Source organism: Passer montanus, unplaced genomic scaffold (genome assembly GCF_014805655.1).
Source record: "Passer montanus isolate IOZ18808 unplaced genomic scaffold, ASM1480565v1 scaffold7, whole genome shotgun sequence".
Classification (NCBI taxonomy): Eukaryota; Metazoa; Chordata; class Aves; order Passeriformes; family Passeridae; genus Passer; species Passer montanus.
Genome location: NW_024372147.1, coordinates 6,464,012 through 6,480,104, shown reverse-complemented (window position 1 = coordinate 6,480,104; position 16,093 = coordinate 6,464,012).

Below are 16,093 nucleotides of genomic sequence, written 5' to 3'. Positions count from 1 at the left end.
ATGAGGCTTTTTGGCTCATTTTATTTAAAATTATTAGCAGCACTGCCCATAGTACAGACTACCAAAAGAAGAAACATCAAGACAAAACAGTTAATTTAATCTGTAAACAAAGTAAGGTATTAATTACTGGGAATAATATGATGAAAAACTTGATTCTACATGTAACACCAAAGATGATACACAGATATACCAGAGAAAAACATACATCACAGATTCAAACGGGGCATAGAGAAGACATCAATGGACAGCTAGCATTACAAATAAATAACACCTGAAGGTAATATAATTCAAATATTAGGATTACCATGTGTCGTGGTCTAGGAATATTACTGCCTATCCAGTGCTCCCACTATGACTGTTCAAAACCACAGACCACCCTCTTCCTACTGTGGTGGGATGGAGTTGAGAATTGGAGGCAAAAAAGGCAAAGGATTACGATAAGAACAATTTACTGAAAACAGCAATGAACAGTAACAGCAGAAATATTAATATCAAAGGATATAAGAAAAAAAAATTTACATGAAAAAATAATAGACAGTACAAGACAGCTGCCTTCTCCACTTTTTCTTGACAGGAAACCCTTCTACTCAGAAAAAATTCCTTTTTCCCCACCCATGTCCTGGCCACCCCATGTGGCAGCTACTGAAAAAAATTAATCTGGTTCTGACTAGGACTAGAATACCACAGGCTTTTTGGTATTGCACATCTGCTTGGTTTTCTTTTTCTTTTTTTCTTTTTCTTTTTTTTTTCTTGTTTTTCTTCTTTTTCCCCCCCATTTATTTATTTATTAAAACCTTTAATTTATTTTTCTGCTTCTGTTTGCATGAATTTGTCATAATTATTACAGTAAACACTAGAGGAATGTTACATTACTGGACTCTACTCTCCTTCAGCTATAGTGACCAAAGAATTCTTGGTGCTGCCCACACTGTGCTGCGATACTTTTGCAGAGAAAGAACCTGTGGCTAAATGAATCAGGTAACTTACTCATACATCACTGGGCAAAGAAATCAGGATTTTTGTTCCACACTAAGCTGCAATCCCTTGCAATGATGATAAAGCTGAACTCAAGCCTCTTGAGAAAGTCATTAGGGATAGAGATTGTTTCAGGTTTTTTTGTTTAACTCCCTAAGCTCCTTTCTGTTCTTTTAATCAGAAGAGTTGTTCCATGTCATACTTGCACTTCATACAGGGCTGCATGGAGAAGTACATGTAATTCTAGCCTACATGTATTTCGCTAAACTGCTGACAACCACAGAAGGGGAGCACAAAGCACATATGCAGAAACTGAAATAGTGAAAAAATGGCAGGGATTGCACATGAGCATACCAGTGGTGAATATTACTTTTATGGTGGAAGTTTGGCTCCCATGATCAGGACAGGTACTCTACACTATCTACACTAGAGCAATGAACAGCAAATGGACAGGCCATTTTAGTTCCAGCAAATGACATTAGTAATATAGCAAAATAATATCTTATTTGTGCCTGTGATCCAGTTATTGGTTCATTGTCTCGACGGTATTTGCTGCAACATGCCTTGGGAATTTTCTTGCAGTCTTGGCAAACCTCACTGTGCAATTAGCATTGCTTGCTTTTACAGACAGTTTTTAAACATTGCCATCTAAATACACCTCAGACTGCTCCAGCACATAAAGTAGGCACCTTTCTTTCAGCAGCTCTGGGCTCGTGTCAGAGGGATTCACGTAAAACAATTTGAGAACACAGAACTTGTTAACAGTAAAAGCTGAAAGGCTGCACCTCCTCATATTTCATTCTTCACTAATGAATTCAGGCATCTGCAAAGAAAAGCTTATATTTTTAGGTTTTGATTTTAACTACGTGCATGAGGACAGCAACCACCAACTCTGAACAGTTATATATTCCTAAAAAGTGTGAAGTAGAGAAGAGATTTTCTAGACACTGCCATCCTGCAATATAACGGTCACCCAGGTGCTAGACACTTACTTTTCTTGGAGGAAGTAAATAAAAATGTTTTTGTTAAAAAGCAGTATTACATCTAAATTTCATACTTGTCCTAGATATCCTAGGAACATATTTTAGAGCAACCTGTGTTACACAGAGAGTACTGATCAGTGATAACTTTGCATGCAGGCAAATCAGTAATTTTCATGCTGAAAAAATGTAGTTCTGTAAAGTAATTCTGAATCAGCTGCCTCTATCTGTTATGTAGAACAAGCTGTGATGCAGTCTGCCTTCTGCAAAGTATTAGCAAATAATTGCTAGAAAAGTTTGCAATAATTTGTTTCTCTGTTATTTATTTTATATCCAAAAAGTATTTCAATGCAGGGATTCACAGGCTACAATCCTGTCCTGTTCAACTATTCCACTAAAACATTGGTCTAAGGTCATAGTGAGCTGTTTGCAGAAATACATTAAAAGGATTTCAATTTAAAATTTGTAAGGACTGTGTTGGAATCCAGAAAAACACTGAGGTCTGGCAGCAGCCCAATGGTTTAAAATTCTTTGAAACAGCTGTTCCAGAGACACAAAGAAAGTCTATGGTTTCAAGTCTGAACAAAGCTTTTAGAAAAGTATTGTGTTTCACCCATTAGGAAAAGACACCACTGACATTACGAAAGGTAAGTGGAAAAAGAAAAGAATCTGTATGAAAATATTTTAGCTATTTCTTTTGTAGTTATTATGATTGTATCTATTTGTTCATTGTCTGATGCTAAAAATCAAATTATCCGTTTTCTTCTAACAGAACCTTCTTCAGTGCTCCTAGGCCTTTTGCAGCCCACCAGCTAGGCTATGTCTGAGAAAAGGTTGGCAGGACATCAGATATTACTGAATCCAAGACTGCAAGAAAGAAATCTGAGGTTGCAGGCTCTAGCTCTGTGATTACCTCTGTAGATTGCTGGGGACTTTGGGAAATTTGGAACACTAAATCAACTAGGAATCCCAATATAGTTCTTCTGAAGAGAAAAGGCTTGTCTTTATTACATCCTCTATGTGGGAAAAATTCATATATCTGAATTTTCACCCAATCAACTCAGAATACCAAGCAAAACCAGAACAAGAGTAGGAAGATGCAAAAATGCCTTTGAGGGGACCTCTGCACAGACTGATCTTAAGGGTCACTTCCAATGTAAAATATTCTGTGATTTTATGCTAAAATCCATTTCTGTCCCTGAAAAAACAGTTATACTGCAATGTGCTTCAGCAGGGAAATGCTTGTCCCCATGTGCCATTTTCCAGTACCTGGCACGTTGCATGGCAGCACACAACTAGCAATTGCTAAGTGGAGTTTGCTGACTCTGGCTGTGCTACCACAACTTGCTCCTTCGCTGGGGCCATGTACAGGTAGTGGGATGAGGATAAAAGCTCACCATATGATGCTTATTTCTTTTCCAGGCACATTGCACCACTTGGCTGGCACAACAGAAAGTCTGGTTTTACATAAAGAAAAGTAAATAGAAATAGGAAAACTATGTGAGAGCAATGTAGCTGTGTTAAAATTGCAGCTTTCAGATTGTGTTAACTGCTGGACATTGGACAGAAGTTTATGGGCATGAATTGGTTTTAATTTCTTATTGTGGGAGAAGGTTTTCCTTTATATTCTTGATGCTTAAACAGCAAGAGTAGAAACACAGAAACACAATGCATTTTCTGACTGCAATGAACTTGTATCTCTGAAGTGAAACCTGATTTGTGTATTGAAAGAAGAAAATGAATTTGTAAGCAATCCTGCCTTCTTTCCTTCAATATCAGTAGGAAATAAACCCAGTTTCAGTTTCAAAAAAATGTCTTAAATTAAAAAATCTATAAAAGATGAAATCTATAAAAAATATAAAATCTATGAGAAAATCTATGATGAAATCTATAAGAACTGTGTATGAGACAATATTATTTCATCCTTCTATTTAAGCACCTACAGAAGTTATATACATTTACTGAATATTGTCAGAAGTGTTTGTTTAATGAAAATCTGAGACCAAGACAGCTGTTTAGCTTTACAGGATTTTTTCATAATTTCTCCATCCATGTTATTGCAAATTTTCAGTCCAAGCTTTAGTTAAAAGAAAAACTTCAACAATTTGAAATAAAAGTGAAGAGTGGCATTTATTAGACTGCTCTTCAGAAGAATGAGAAATTATTAAAGGAGAAACAAGACAGAAACGGTTTGCTGATTAAATAAGACTGAAGAAGGAAAAAGATAAGGTCATTTCTGCCCAGGTTTGCCAGTGCAATTTTAAAAAGTAGGAACTGGCCTTCCTGCACTTATCCATGGAACTGCAGCCAAAACCTGAGCCAAGGTTGACCTTAACAATAAGTATGTCTTTCCAAAGAAATGAAAGGAAAACCTTTTTTCATTGCTTTAAAGACCACAAGAAGCCCATCAGATCTGTGTAGTTCTGCTTCTAAGCAAAAGCCACAGTGAGCTCTCATAACTACCTTAAGATCACATTGCGCTGCATCTCCACGGTACCAGGACATCATGACCAAAAATAAGTGTATCTAAAGTTCTAAACAGATTTGGGAATTATCTATTCAACCAAACCATAGCTTTATGCAAAATTCTGTCTCTGTAAAATACTCTGCTCTCACCTGACTTGGATGACATTTGTAAAACATTTGAGCACCTCCTGAATATCTGGGAGAGGTGGAGACAGAGAAAGTGGGCACAGTGCTCAAGGATCAGCCTGAACACTGTGACTTGTTGTTGCCCCTTCCCTCATATAAGTTAAACCCAACAGCTCATCTTGCCTCACTGATGTAAGTTTGTTGATGAATAAAAGGCAAAAATCCTTCTTGGAATTAACACCATACCCCCAGAAAACAAGAAGGAGAAAGAAAAACAACATCTTATCACAGGTAGTCTTGACAACAAGGACTGCTTTGGCTTTTGAGAATCTGGTTGATGGCTTTAGCAAGTGAGAAGGTGAGGAATGCTGCAGAGTCTCTCAGGCTGCTTGTCACATCTGGTGAACATTAGAGAGGAAGAAACATGGGGGATGTGTTCTTGAAGGAAAGGGAAATAAATAAACCTGTGTACAGTGAGAAATAAATAACGAATCACATTTGGCAATACTGTGATCTTCTGGAGAAAAAACGGATGTTTTTTACTTTGCCCAAGCAAGTTTTAAAGAAAAGATAAGTTTAGATTAAATTGTTTCTAGGTTTCCAGCAGTTTCCATTGCTATTTCCTTGTTATTTCTCAACTCCTATTTCAGAGCTGCAGTCGCTGACAGCTCTAAGAATAACTACCTGCTTTCCAATGAGTCTTTATAAGGAGGGCTTTTTCTAGGAAATGAATAAGGAGTTTTGCAAGACAAGAAGGAAAGAATACATAAAAGGAAGAGAAAAGTTTGTTTAAGACGCATAAATATTTCTTCTGAAGTATTCAGTTGCTAAAGGGCTGAGAGATTTACTGTGACATTTGATCTTCCAACTATTCTTCACTCTACAATTCTTTATTTTAGGAAAGTGCCGTTTGAGGGAATTCCATCAACAACCTATGCATATTTTCCTTTCTCCTCCCAGAAAGATGCATCACTGCTGTCTCCAATGATATTTCAAAACCAGTTAGCTTTTGGCTTTTGAAAAAATAATTTTGAGAGTGTCATAGATGCTAACCCCACAAAGTGAAATGAAATTCATTGAATCTTTGTGCTCTGTCAAAAACACACACATACACACAAACAGATACAGACATACACATGCTCTACCTTGCAGAAATACATACCATAGGACAAAAAAACCAAAAAACTGAAAGGTGAATTGAATTGAGTTCATATTGTTGTTCTTATTTAACACTAAGTATGGAAGAAGAAAGCCTGTTGGGTTTATTCCACCAAAATTGAGTCTAGTATAATACAACCTGAGTTTCAGGAAAGTTCATGTCTGATTGGTATAGAATGTGAGACTACACATGACTATGTCCAGAGTTTCAGAATTACATTAAAAAATCATTAAGGAATAAATGACCTGAACAAGAACAGGATACTGACAAGTATGTAACTACAAAGGCAATTAAAGTACCTGGCAAGTACAAGGAAAAAAACCTATAAAGAAGATCTGAATGGGGCTATTGCTGATGACATTCCCAAAAAGGCAGATTTTCAGGTCACAGAAATGTTAATATTTCATTCTGGTTTGTGTGGATACCGCTAAACTGAAGTATTTCTAAGTTTAACTGCTTCCATGGAGCTGCTCTATGGCAGGTTTGGAGAGTTTTGCCTTCTAAAGCACTTCAGAAATTTAAGAACCATAGATCACTTTTCTCCCTATACCTATGGAGAAGCATTTGACATTTTTCTTTGATAAGTAAGTTTGTTGGAGAAGTAGAGCAGAGAGTTATTGGATCCAAACACAGCACATGAGAACAAAGGGACAAACAGGATGTAAATTTTGTACTTTCACTCAAAGTATATATGGTTACTCAGATGGCATTTTGAGCTGCCTTATCGTGGTTTATCTCAGTACACTACAAATAAAGAAATCATGTTTACATGCCAGAAATTGTAGAAAGGTTTTATTTGTTTAATTTTGGCAACAGCCCCTAAGTAAATGATCTCACAAAATGAGTTTTGAGTATTTTTGAAAGTGAACTAGTTGAATTAACTTCAGTTCAGCATGCCATAAAACAGTATTAAAAGATACCAATATAAGTTACAAAAAAGCTTCAGATGGCTAGAAGAGTGAAAAAGGAGATACAAGTTTTAGTGGAGAAGGAGGAAATATCTCTGTGGAGCCAAACTAACACAAACCTTTCTGTTCATTCACTCTGTCAAGAATTATATAATTTCATAGGCACATGGGTAACAATGTGGAAATATTCAGCACAACAATGATGTTCAAGTAAAAGAGATTTGACTAAAACATCACTCAAATTAATTATTTATTTTTGAGAGGAGTCAACAGCAACATTTATGTATTTATATACTGTACCTCACAAGTGTAGTTGTGTACTGAGATCAAACATTTTTCTTGAAAATGCTGTGGAAGACACTCATACTTTGCCTTTAAAAGAGTGCTTGCTCTGCTCCATGGCTGCCAGAGGAAAGGGTCACTTCAGAAGTCTGTAAACCCACAGGCTTTTATCGTCCCCGGAGTTTTATTTTATATAAATGAAAGAGCATGCATCATTGTGTCAAACAACATGAATTTTTATCAGTCTGCATCCATAGACAGATTGGCACAGCGTCCAACTCCTACACCTGTCTTGCTTTCTTCCAGGGGAACTGGTGTCAGGGTGTCAGCTGCTTAAAAATAACAGTATAAAATTAATAGGTAAGTGGGAATGATAACTTAGGCTAAGTATTAAGGGGTCATGGAGATAAGAAGTCAAAGAAGTGCCATAAGACATCAGAGAAACGCCCACTAAACACCCATCCAGACATATAATTTCGCTATTATGTTGTATAATCTTTGATGTTATGCTTTACCATAGTCTTTCAATGGAAAAAAATTGTAAAACTTGTTACTAGTTCCATAAAAAATCTGCTTCTGGTGTCAAATAATGATAGCACTTGAGGTCATCATGCCAAAGAAGATCCTTGTGTATCCTTTCTAACTCAGAACAGCTTGTGGTTCTTTGATTCTGTAAACTGAAATTGCTTTACAACCTCCTGTGTTTGGTTTTGTGATCTTTGACTTGTCATCTTCTCTTTTGTTTAAGCTGGCCTCTGCAATGTGAAGCATTTTCCATCCTGAAAGGACAGGCTTGGTTTCAAGAGTGTGCAGCCATTTAGATTCTGCCCCACTTGCTTTGTCCTGAAAGGATCCATCCCAAGGAAAGATTGTTGCTCCCTCAGCAGCCCTGCTGCATTATGTTTCAAATGACTTATGCTTTAAGTAGTACATCCACCAGTCTAGGTCAGAGCAAGTGGGATATTCCGGTTTTTAAGTATTTTCTTAAAGAATGACCCATAATGCTATTGCGCGCAGAGTGGTACAGCATTGTTAACAAGTGTCCTTCTTACAGCAGGTAGTAACCTGCAGTTGCTCACTACAGCACACAAAACAAAGACAGTTGTGGTAATTAGCACTGTCTTGTAATTAACTTAACCACTGTGGTTTAATTAGTAATGAGAACAAACCCTAATTGCAACTGTTCCTTTGGCTTAATGATCCAAAGAAAATTTTAAAATAGGATTTTATGCAAATATTTTTTTAGGCTACATGTTAGCACTGAACAAAATTGCTTCTGCAGCTTGTGACTCTTTAGGCTTATTTAAGTTGCCCTTTTTTTGTTTTGTTTTGGAGTTTTTTTTGGTTTTTTGGGTTTGTGTGTGTGTGTGTGTGTGTGTGTGTGTGTGTGTGTGTGTGTAATAACCATGGATGTTATTAATTTTAATAAAACACCTCCCCATCCCCCACAGTTTGTCTTGGGAAAGGATTTTGTGCAATGTTCTTGCTCATGAGCAGCCTCATCCTTGATTTTTCCAAATACTTTAATACTAGAGTCCATTTCGGCTTTTACTAAATAGTATGTTATTCCTAGAAAAGAATGCTTTGCAGACAAAAAGTAACATATTTTATTGGATGGATGAAGGTAGCTGAGGAAGAATAGGAACTACAGAGAAGTTCTTTGGCACTTTGCTCAAGGTGCCCCTCTTGATAAATCAGATACAACATGATCCTTCTACTTAGAAATATATTTCTGAATGCACAATCATAGCAGATGTCAATTAATTCAGCTATATAAATTTCCCTCAATAGTGCTTGGACTGTCTCTGACTGTGTCATTGCTTTGGTGCTTGTCTTATCTAAACAAAATAGGAAATTTTGTTTAGAACTCTCATTTCTATACTACTTATCTGGCACATAATTTGTGTTTTATTTATATATACCCTTAAACCTTTTTCTGAGCATCTGACCAGCACTTACCTTACAGCATTCTGGAGATTCAGGAAAGTAATTATCATTTTCTCCTAATCACAGAAGTAAAGACATTGAGATAGAGGATGTGTCCCAAGTCACCAAATAAAACCATGGCAAAGCCAAAAAAAAACATGTACTCTGGCTGGCCCTGCAGTCCCTACAGACATGTTATTAAGGCTGCTTTGCAATCAAAGGTATGACTGCAGCAGGGATAGAAACACTAGTTGGACTCATTTTAATGTACTTAAGAGATCTAGGAACACTAGCATGAACTTCAGCTAAGGCTGAAGTCAGCCATAGGCTGTGAGTGGTGGTTTATGCTGCTAGAATGCATTGATGTCGCTAGTGCTCTACAATCTATGCTGCCTACAGAAAACTAAGCAAAGCTAGGCTTGTATGGGCTGAATTTGTCCTTCTGGCTGCAGTTATAAATAGCTGCAGTCCACTGTCACATATTTGATGTGAACCTTACAAACTGAGTTTGAGTCCAGCTCCCCCTCAAGACCTTTTCCATCCACCTCTCACAGGAAGAGGAATTAATCCATCAAATAACTTCTTCAAATCCTGTTGGTTTTTCAAGCACTGCTGTTCCTGTCACTTCCTGATCTGCATTATAACAACAAACTATATCATTATGGGTTAGCTGTAAATGGATGTTACTCAGTATCAGAGGGAGTCCACTGGCAAATCCACTTAGGGAACATGTCATACAGGATGAGAATGTGCCAAATGTTTTCAGTTTCTCTTGGTAGCACGGCATGTAAAAGTAGTTGTGCACAACTACTTGGAAGGACCAAGTCACACATTTTCTGACTTGGAGAGAGAGCCTTAGACAGGACAGAAAGTCACACTCAGTAGTTGAAAGCAGGAAAGAGTCAGACTGACCAGAAGAGAATGCATTGGGCTCCTTCACAGTGTTCCTTGAGATTTTCACCACTCATCTTCTCAACATGGTTTCTCTGGAGTTCTGGAGCCAGAAACACATTCTAGGCAAGAGGCTGCAGGCTTCCCTCTGTCAGCATTGAAAGCACCACTGACAACATAATTTAGGTTACAGCACACATCCCTCTGTTGCTTGCACTTCACTTTTCATCAGGAAGCATAAACCAAGAAAGGGCATGGGTGTTAGCTGTATTTTCCTTTCACATTGCCCTCATATCAAACCCTTTAATGGATAGCTACTCAGAGCTGGATGGCTTTGCCTTTGAACTGCTGTCATGCCAAAGGATTTGTTAGATGTTCAGGTGATTTAGAGCCTTTCTGGAGAGCAGCTCCTAACTGGAATAGAAACATTTGACCTCTGTGGTTTCTCAGATGTCCCTGGTATATAGAGATGGGGGAAAAAAAAAAAAAAAAAAAAAAAAAAAAAAAAAAAAAAAAGGAAGAAATATTGTGCTGAGATCAACAGTAAAGCAACTTTTCATTTTACCCACCCAGTTATCTTGCACATTTTTATCTGTTCTGATAATTTGAAGAGTGGAAGTCACTTATTAGTATGTAGAGTCAAAAAGAAATCCTTAAGTCAAATCAGGCTTGCTAATATTAACAAAACTGTGGCTAAGTGACTTCAGGACAGAGGAAAATATTCTAAAAAGCAGTTTCTTCCAAATTTGAGAGCTTTGAACCAAAGGTATCTGCCACTGTACCTCCCAGCACCTTCATGTAGCACTCTCAGCTACAACTTAGGCAGGTCCAGAAAACACAGTACAAGCATTCAGACTGCAGCTTAGAACTCCTAGGAAAAGAGGTCCTTATAGCAGGAGTAAGCCAGAGGCAGCCACCCCACAGTTAGTGCCAATTTACTTATTGATAAGAATTTCATCCAAGAGACATAAAGCATAAATCATAAACCACAGAACAATGGAATCATAGAATGATTTGTGCTGGAAGACACCCTAAAGATCACCTAGTTCCAACCTCCTTGCCACAGACAGGGAAACCTTCCACTAGACCAGGGAGCTCAGAGCCCCATCCAACCTGATCTTGAACACTTCCCTTCTGGGAAATGACAGCAGAAAGAACAGGGTAGAAACATATTGTTTCTTACCAGAATACTTAGCTCTATGTTTCTTTTGTTATTATTCCTTCTCTAGTGTGGAATTACAGATGCACTATGCAATTGCATATCAATTGCAAATGTGTAATTGATTCAAGCCTCCCATTTCCCAGGGAGAATTTTAAGTATAATTTGTGAATATGTTGATGGCTTTATGATATTGTGTACCAGTATTCAAAATATCATTAAACTCATAGTCACAGAGACATGTGAAGAAAAAATACTAATCTTCTCCAAAAGATGTTAATTGTGACTGTTACTTTAGTAACAGCAAATTGTTATGCACTAAGGCGTCAAAAAATTTGGTGCTCACTAATTTGAACTTGACTGAGGACACGGAGTATTTCAGACTATCATTATGCCCACTTTAGGAGGGTTTTTTTCATACATGGCAAGGTTGTATTCCTTAAGGAGAGTGATATCATTCAATATTTGATGTGATATAGATTTCCTTTCTTTCTCAGTTAATTAATTAATCTCCATTTCTTGTTCTTGATAATGAGCAAAGGCATCCAATAACTCTTCTGATAGAAATGATGATGGGAAGTAAGACCTCAGCTTTATCAAAATGTCAAGATCATATGGAAGCATCTTTCATGGTGTATTGGTTCCCAAACTTGTATAAATGGCACTGCCAAGTCCCACGGTGGATGACCCCAGGTCCTGCTGTGGTAATTCTTGATTTCACCACAGAGATGACACTAGGGTCTAGTTCACCAGCCAGTAGAGAGATTTTATGACCAGGTTTTGTGATTATTGGCAGCCCCAGACTGCCAGAAGACATGCTGGGCTGCAGACCAAGTGCTCATGAGGCTGGAACTTATGCTCAGATAGTTGAGATCTTTAAGTGAGATCTTCATTCAGATGTCTCCTATTGGCTAAGGAGATGTGCTCATGTCTTCTACTCTTCCAGCAGAGTTTTTCTCATAAAGGGGAAGAGGAAGGAAAACCATTTTCAGTCCAGAAGCAATGCTCTAGCCATCAGCCTTCCATCTCATCCCTACATCCTCATGAGGGGAAGGGCAAGAGCAGGAAAGGCAATTGCATAAGTTGAGTGTTACATTCAGTCAAGAGAGGCTCCTGCCGATCCCTGATGTAGCCCATGCCTGCTTTTCCACTAACTTCTCACTCTTTCCAGTCTATCTCAGCCCACCCTCTAAGTCTTTATGGAGTTCCTCAGACAAAGAAAGCAGTCTTTTCCCTCTCATTTCTAAGATTTGCCAACAAAGTTGTTTGCCTGCACAACCAGAAAGTCAGCTGAGGTGCCTGCCCCTACTAGTGTTTGTCTTCCCCACCCCTTCTTCACATTTTTCATTGGAGTGCAAGCTCCTTGAGTTGCTTGGAGCTTTCCCACACTGTTTGAAAGATGTTTCTTACTACACAGCATTAAGAACAGCCAAAACAACTAGATTGAGGGAAAAATGGACTTACTATCCTTTTAATCTCTGCTTATTTTTACTTATTTCTATTTATTTATTATTCATTTCCACTGGAATTTTATTGCTGTCAGCTGGCCCCCAGACCAAGAATCATCAAACATCCTGGGGGGTTTCCAGTCGCACCTCTCTGAGCATGTATGCCACACTGTACTTCAAGAAATTTCTGAACAAGGTTTGTTTCAGTGCATAGACCACAGATAGACTCAGGGAGGCACATGGCTAACAAGTTTCTCTCCCCAAACCCTTAGTAACAGATCTGAGTTTGTTCCAAACAGTAGCTTAACTTTGTGTTAATACTTTTAAGGCCTCTGCCTTCATATGGAACTGTGAATATGGTAGCCTCCTTCATGGAGGCTGCCAGACTGGCAAGTGAGTATCATCTTGCTATTTCTGTGCAAATAGATATAATTTTATTATTATAATCTATCATTAGTAAAAGTCCTCAGCGGGAAAGCCTGGTACTTCCTTAAGCTTCACTCCAACAGCAAAGCTGCTCTTCTAAGTCTAAACTAGAGACCATAGGAATTTCCCATGTCTAAGCTGTGCAAGAATTTTACAAGTGGAGAGTTACATAATTCAGCACCCATCAACAGTGCAATAAGATAGGTTTGAAGTATGGTTCTGACAAAGTAACATTAGACAGCATTTTTTGACAAAAAATTGAGACTGGAAATTCAATCAGGTTCCCACTGAAGCTGATCACAGAAAACACACTCAAAAGTTATTAGGACAATTTTGTCAGGAATTTAAATTGTTTAAATTGTCACACATACTCTGCATTCAACAGTGAGACTATAAAGGTCCTTGGTAGGAGCTATGCTGTATAAAAGAGCTATATAAAGAACTGTATAAGAGCTGCCATATTCATTGGTAGAAGTATATGTAGATAATCTGAGTTCAATTCATAATGTTGATGACTGGAAGAGTTTGTGAAAACCCAGATCCTTTAACTATTCCAGGTTATGTTTAGGCATTAAGAAAAAGAAAAATGAACTGACTTTTAAACCTGCTGCACAAAGAACCTCCAACTGCCGTCAATTAGTGGCACATATAATTTAAAAGCACATCCTGACCACACACGAACACAAAAATTGCAGTTGGCCAGATTGCAAGCTATCCCATAAGCTTTATGACAGTTAAAGCCCACCCTGATATTTAAAGAGATTTTGCAACAATTATTTTCTTCAGGTGGATCTCAAGTCCATCATCCAAAGAAGCTGCTTGTCTGTTTTTCAGCTGTGGCTTTATTTGTAGGCAGTTTAAATGTTTCAGATATTCAACAACTGTGAATACAAACTGATAGAAGTGTTTTCATGCACATAGTGTGAGTGTTGTCATTCAGGGGGTTGAAAAGAATATCATCAAGAAGAAAAAGAAAGTATTTTTAGCCTGATCTAAAAACACTATGGCATGCACATAACCTTCACTGGGAATTTCAGAAACACAGGCAAATATGACCCTTTCGAGAAATTAGAACACTTGTATCAGAGAAACAGAAACATCACAGATGTCATCCTAAAACAAATATGTGTATATGTGCACGCCATTTTGTTGTTTATCTAGAGATCAGAAACATGGATAAAATTTATAGATGATATTTCAGTAGCCACCTTTGGAAAATAATTTCTAAAAACAAAATGAGATATAAAGTTCTGAAAATGCATTCCAATATGGATAATCTAGGAGGACAAATTCTGCTTTTTTCTCTCTTCAGTAGAAGCTTCTGAGAAAGAAAATTCTCTACTACCCAAATCAGGTTTTGAAAGTCATAGCTACTTTTCCAAGTAATTTTCAGCTAAATGGACAGGATATGGGAGAAAGGATCTATCACTATCAGTGCTTTTCCATCTTCATGTAGACATTCAGCTGTACCATATCAACCAAAGAAGGCATAGAGAATGTCTGTCTACCCTGCAGAGACTCTTAGAGGAAAACTCCTAGCAGGCTTACTCTCATAATACTCTAACAAAAAATCAGAAGGAATGGTCACTATGTATCGCACAAAACCATCTTTTCTTCAAATTCCAAACATAAACCATATGTGGCTTGTGTTGCTTCCTCTTCCTTTGCATTCTTTACAGATGTTGCATTTCTAGAAATACTCCTCTCTAAATAGTCACTCAGTTTTGATTTTTTTTTTTTAGAAATGTGTTCTTAATTTTTATCTCATATTTACTGGAGTTTAATGGGAAGCATTAAAGATGATCTAACATAATGACTGTGTTTTGTAAACATACAAAGAGAATTTTTTAAGTACTGGCAAATAACAGTGAAGGCTAAAGCACAAATAAAAGTAATTTTTAAAACCAATATAAAAATATAGTTACCAGCTTAACAGAAAATCAGTTAGGTTTAAACACAAATTCTCTTCAAAGATTGTAAATTTCTTTAGTTTTGTTATAGTACTATCCTCCTACTGATATCCTCCATATGTACAGCAGCAGTATATTTCCAAACATTTTCAGTCATATTAAATGATCTGACTCCTAAAGTAAGGTGAAAGTTGAAGGAAATAGGATTATTGGAAGAGATGTGGAAATGGCCATATAACTTTATTTGAATCTGGATTATGGTGAAGAAAAGGGACCTGTTCTGTTTTAGGAAGCAGACCTCCCATTAAAGAATATGAAGACAGGCTCAGTGGGAAAAACACTCTATTAAGAATGTGTTAGAGAATGAGAATTTTGATCTGTGTATGTCATGATGTTCCAAAACCTCTTATTTTTAATTGGCCCAAAGTTAAAGCTTTCAAAAGCCTTTCTGAAATGCAGTGGTAAAGAAAGATGCATTTTCAAAGAGAAAACATCAAGTGTTTAAATTAGATCCTTTGCCTCTTTTTCTCTCATTACAAAGTACTGATAAGACTGGCACTTCAAAAATCTTTCTGTTGAACATTTGATCATAAATGATGGGTATAAATAATGGTGCTTTGAAAAATAAATCAGCTTTTTTGGAAAAGAGTAATATCCTGTTGAGAATACAGTCTGTAATCCATTTATGGAATGGAAGCAAGGAACAGAAAAGGTGAGTGGCTGCTCAAGGTCACAGAGAATGTTTTTTGAATCCAGAACTCCAAACAATACAGTTATAAGAACAAACATCCTCCCACTGTACCCAAAACTAATGAAGGAGCTGGAAGAAGAGAACACACATAATTTATCTCAAAAGCTGCCAACTAATATAAGAATTATCACTTGCTGTTAAAGTGTTTCAGATCTCTCTTTAAGATATGTATTACTTATGCTCCACAAGAGAATTTATTGCTAACAAGGTCAGTACTAAAACCGCACACAATCAAAATGCCTTTGTGAGTGTGAGGAGAAATTCCACCATATATATTTCTTGAGGGTACAATGACACAAAGGTAGAACTTGACCTCAGCAATAATAGATGAGAAATTTGAAACAGAAATGTTTTCTTACCAAGCTTTCCAATGCCTTGCTGAGATGGTCTGATCTTAAAATATGCTGACTTCTTAAGACGAAAAGTACAAAGTGTTCCAGATACAGATATCTTTAACTCATCACCTGTCTGTCTCCTAGGGCAAAGGCTAGTAAGTTTTTTTTTCCTGACAAGAATAAGAAGGAGCTTTTCAGTCAGCTAAGCTGGAGTAAGAAACAATTTTCTTCTGTCTCACATGAACATGGTGGACTTCACACAGGACAGGGTGCTGAAAGCAAACCCCCAGCCAAGGGCTGCCCCTTGCTTCTGTGTGGGCTGCACTATGATTTCCCTCTCTGGAATATGCA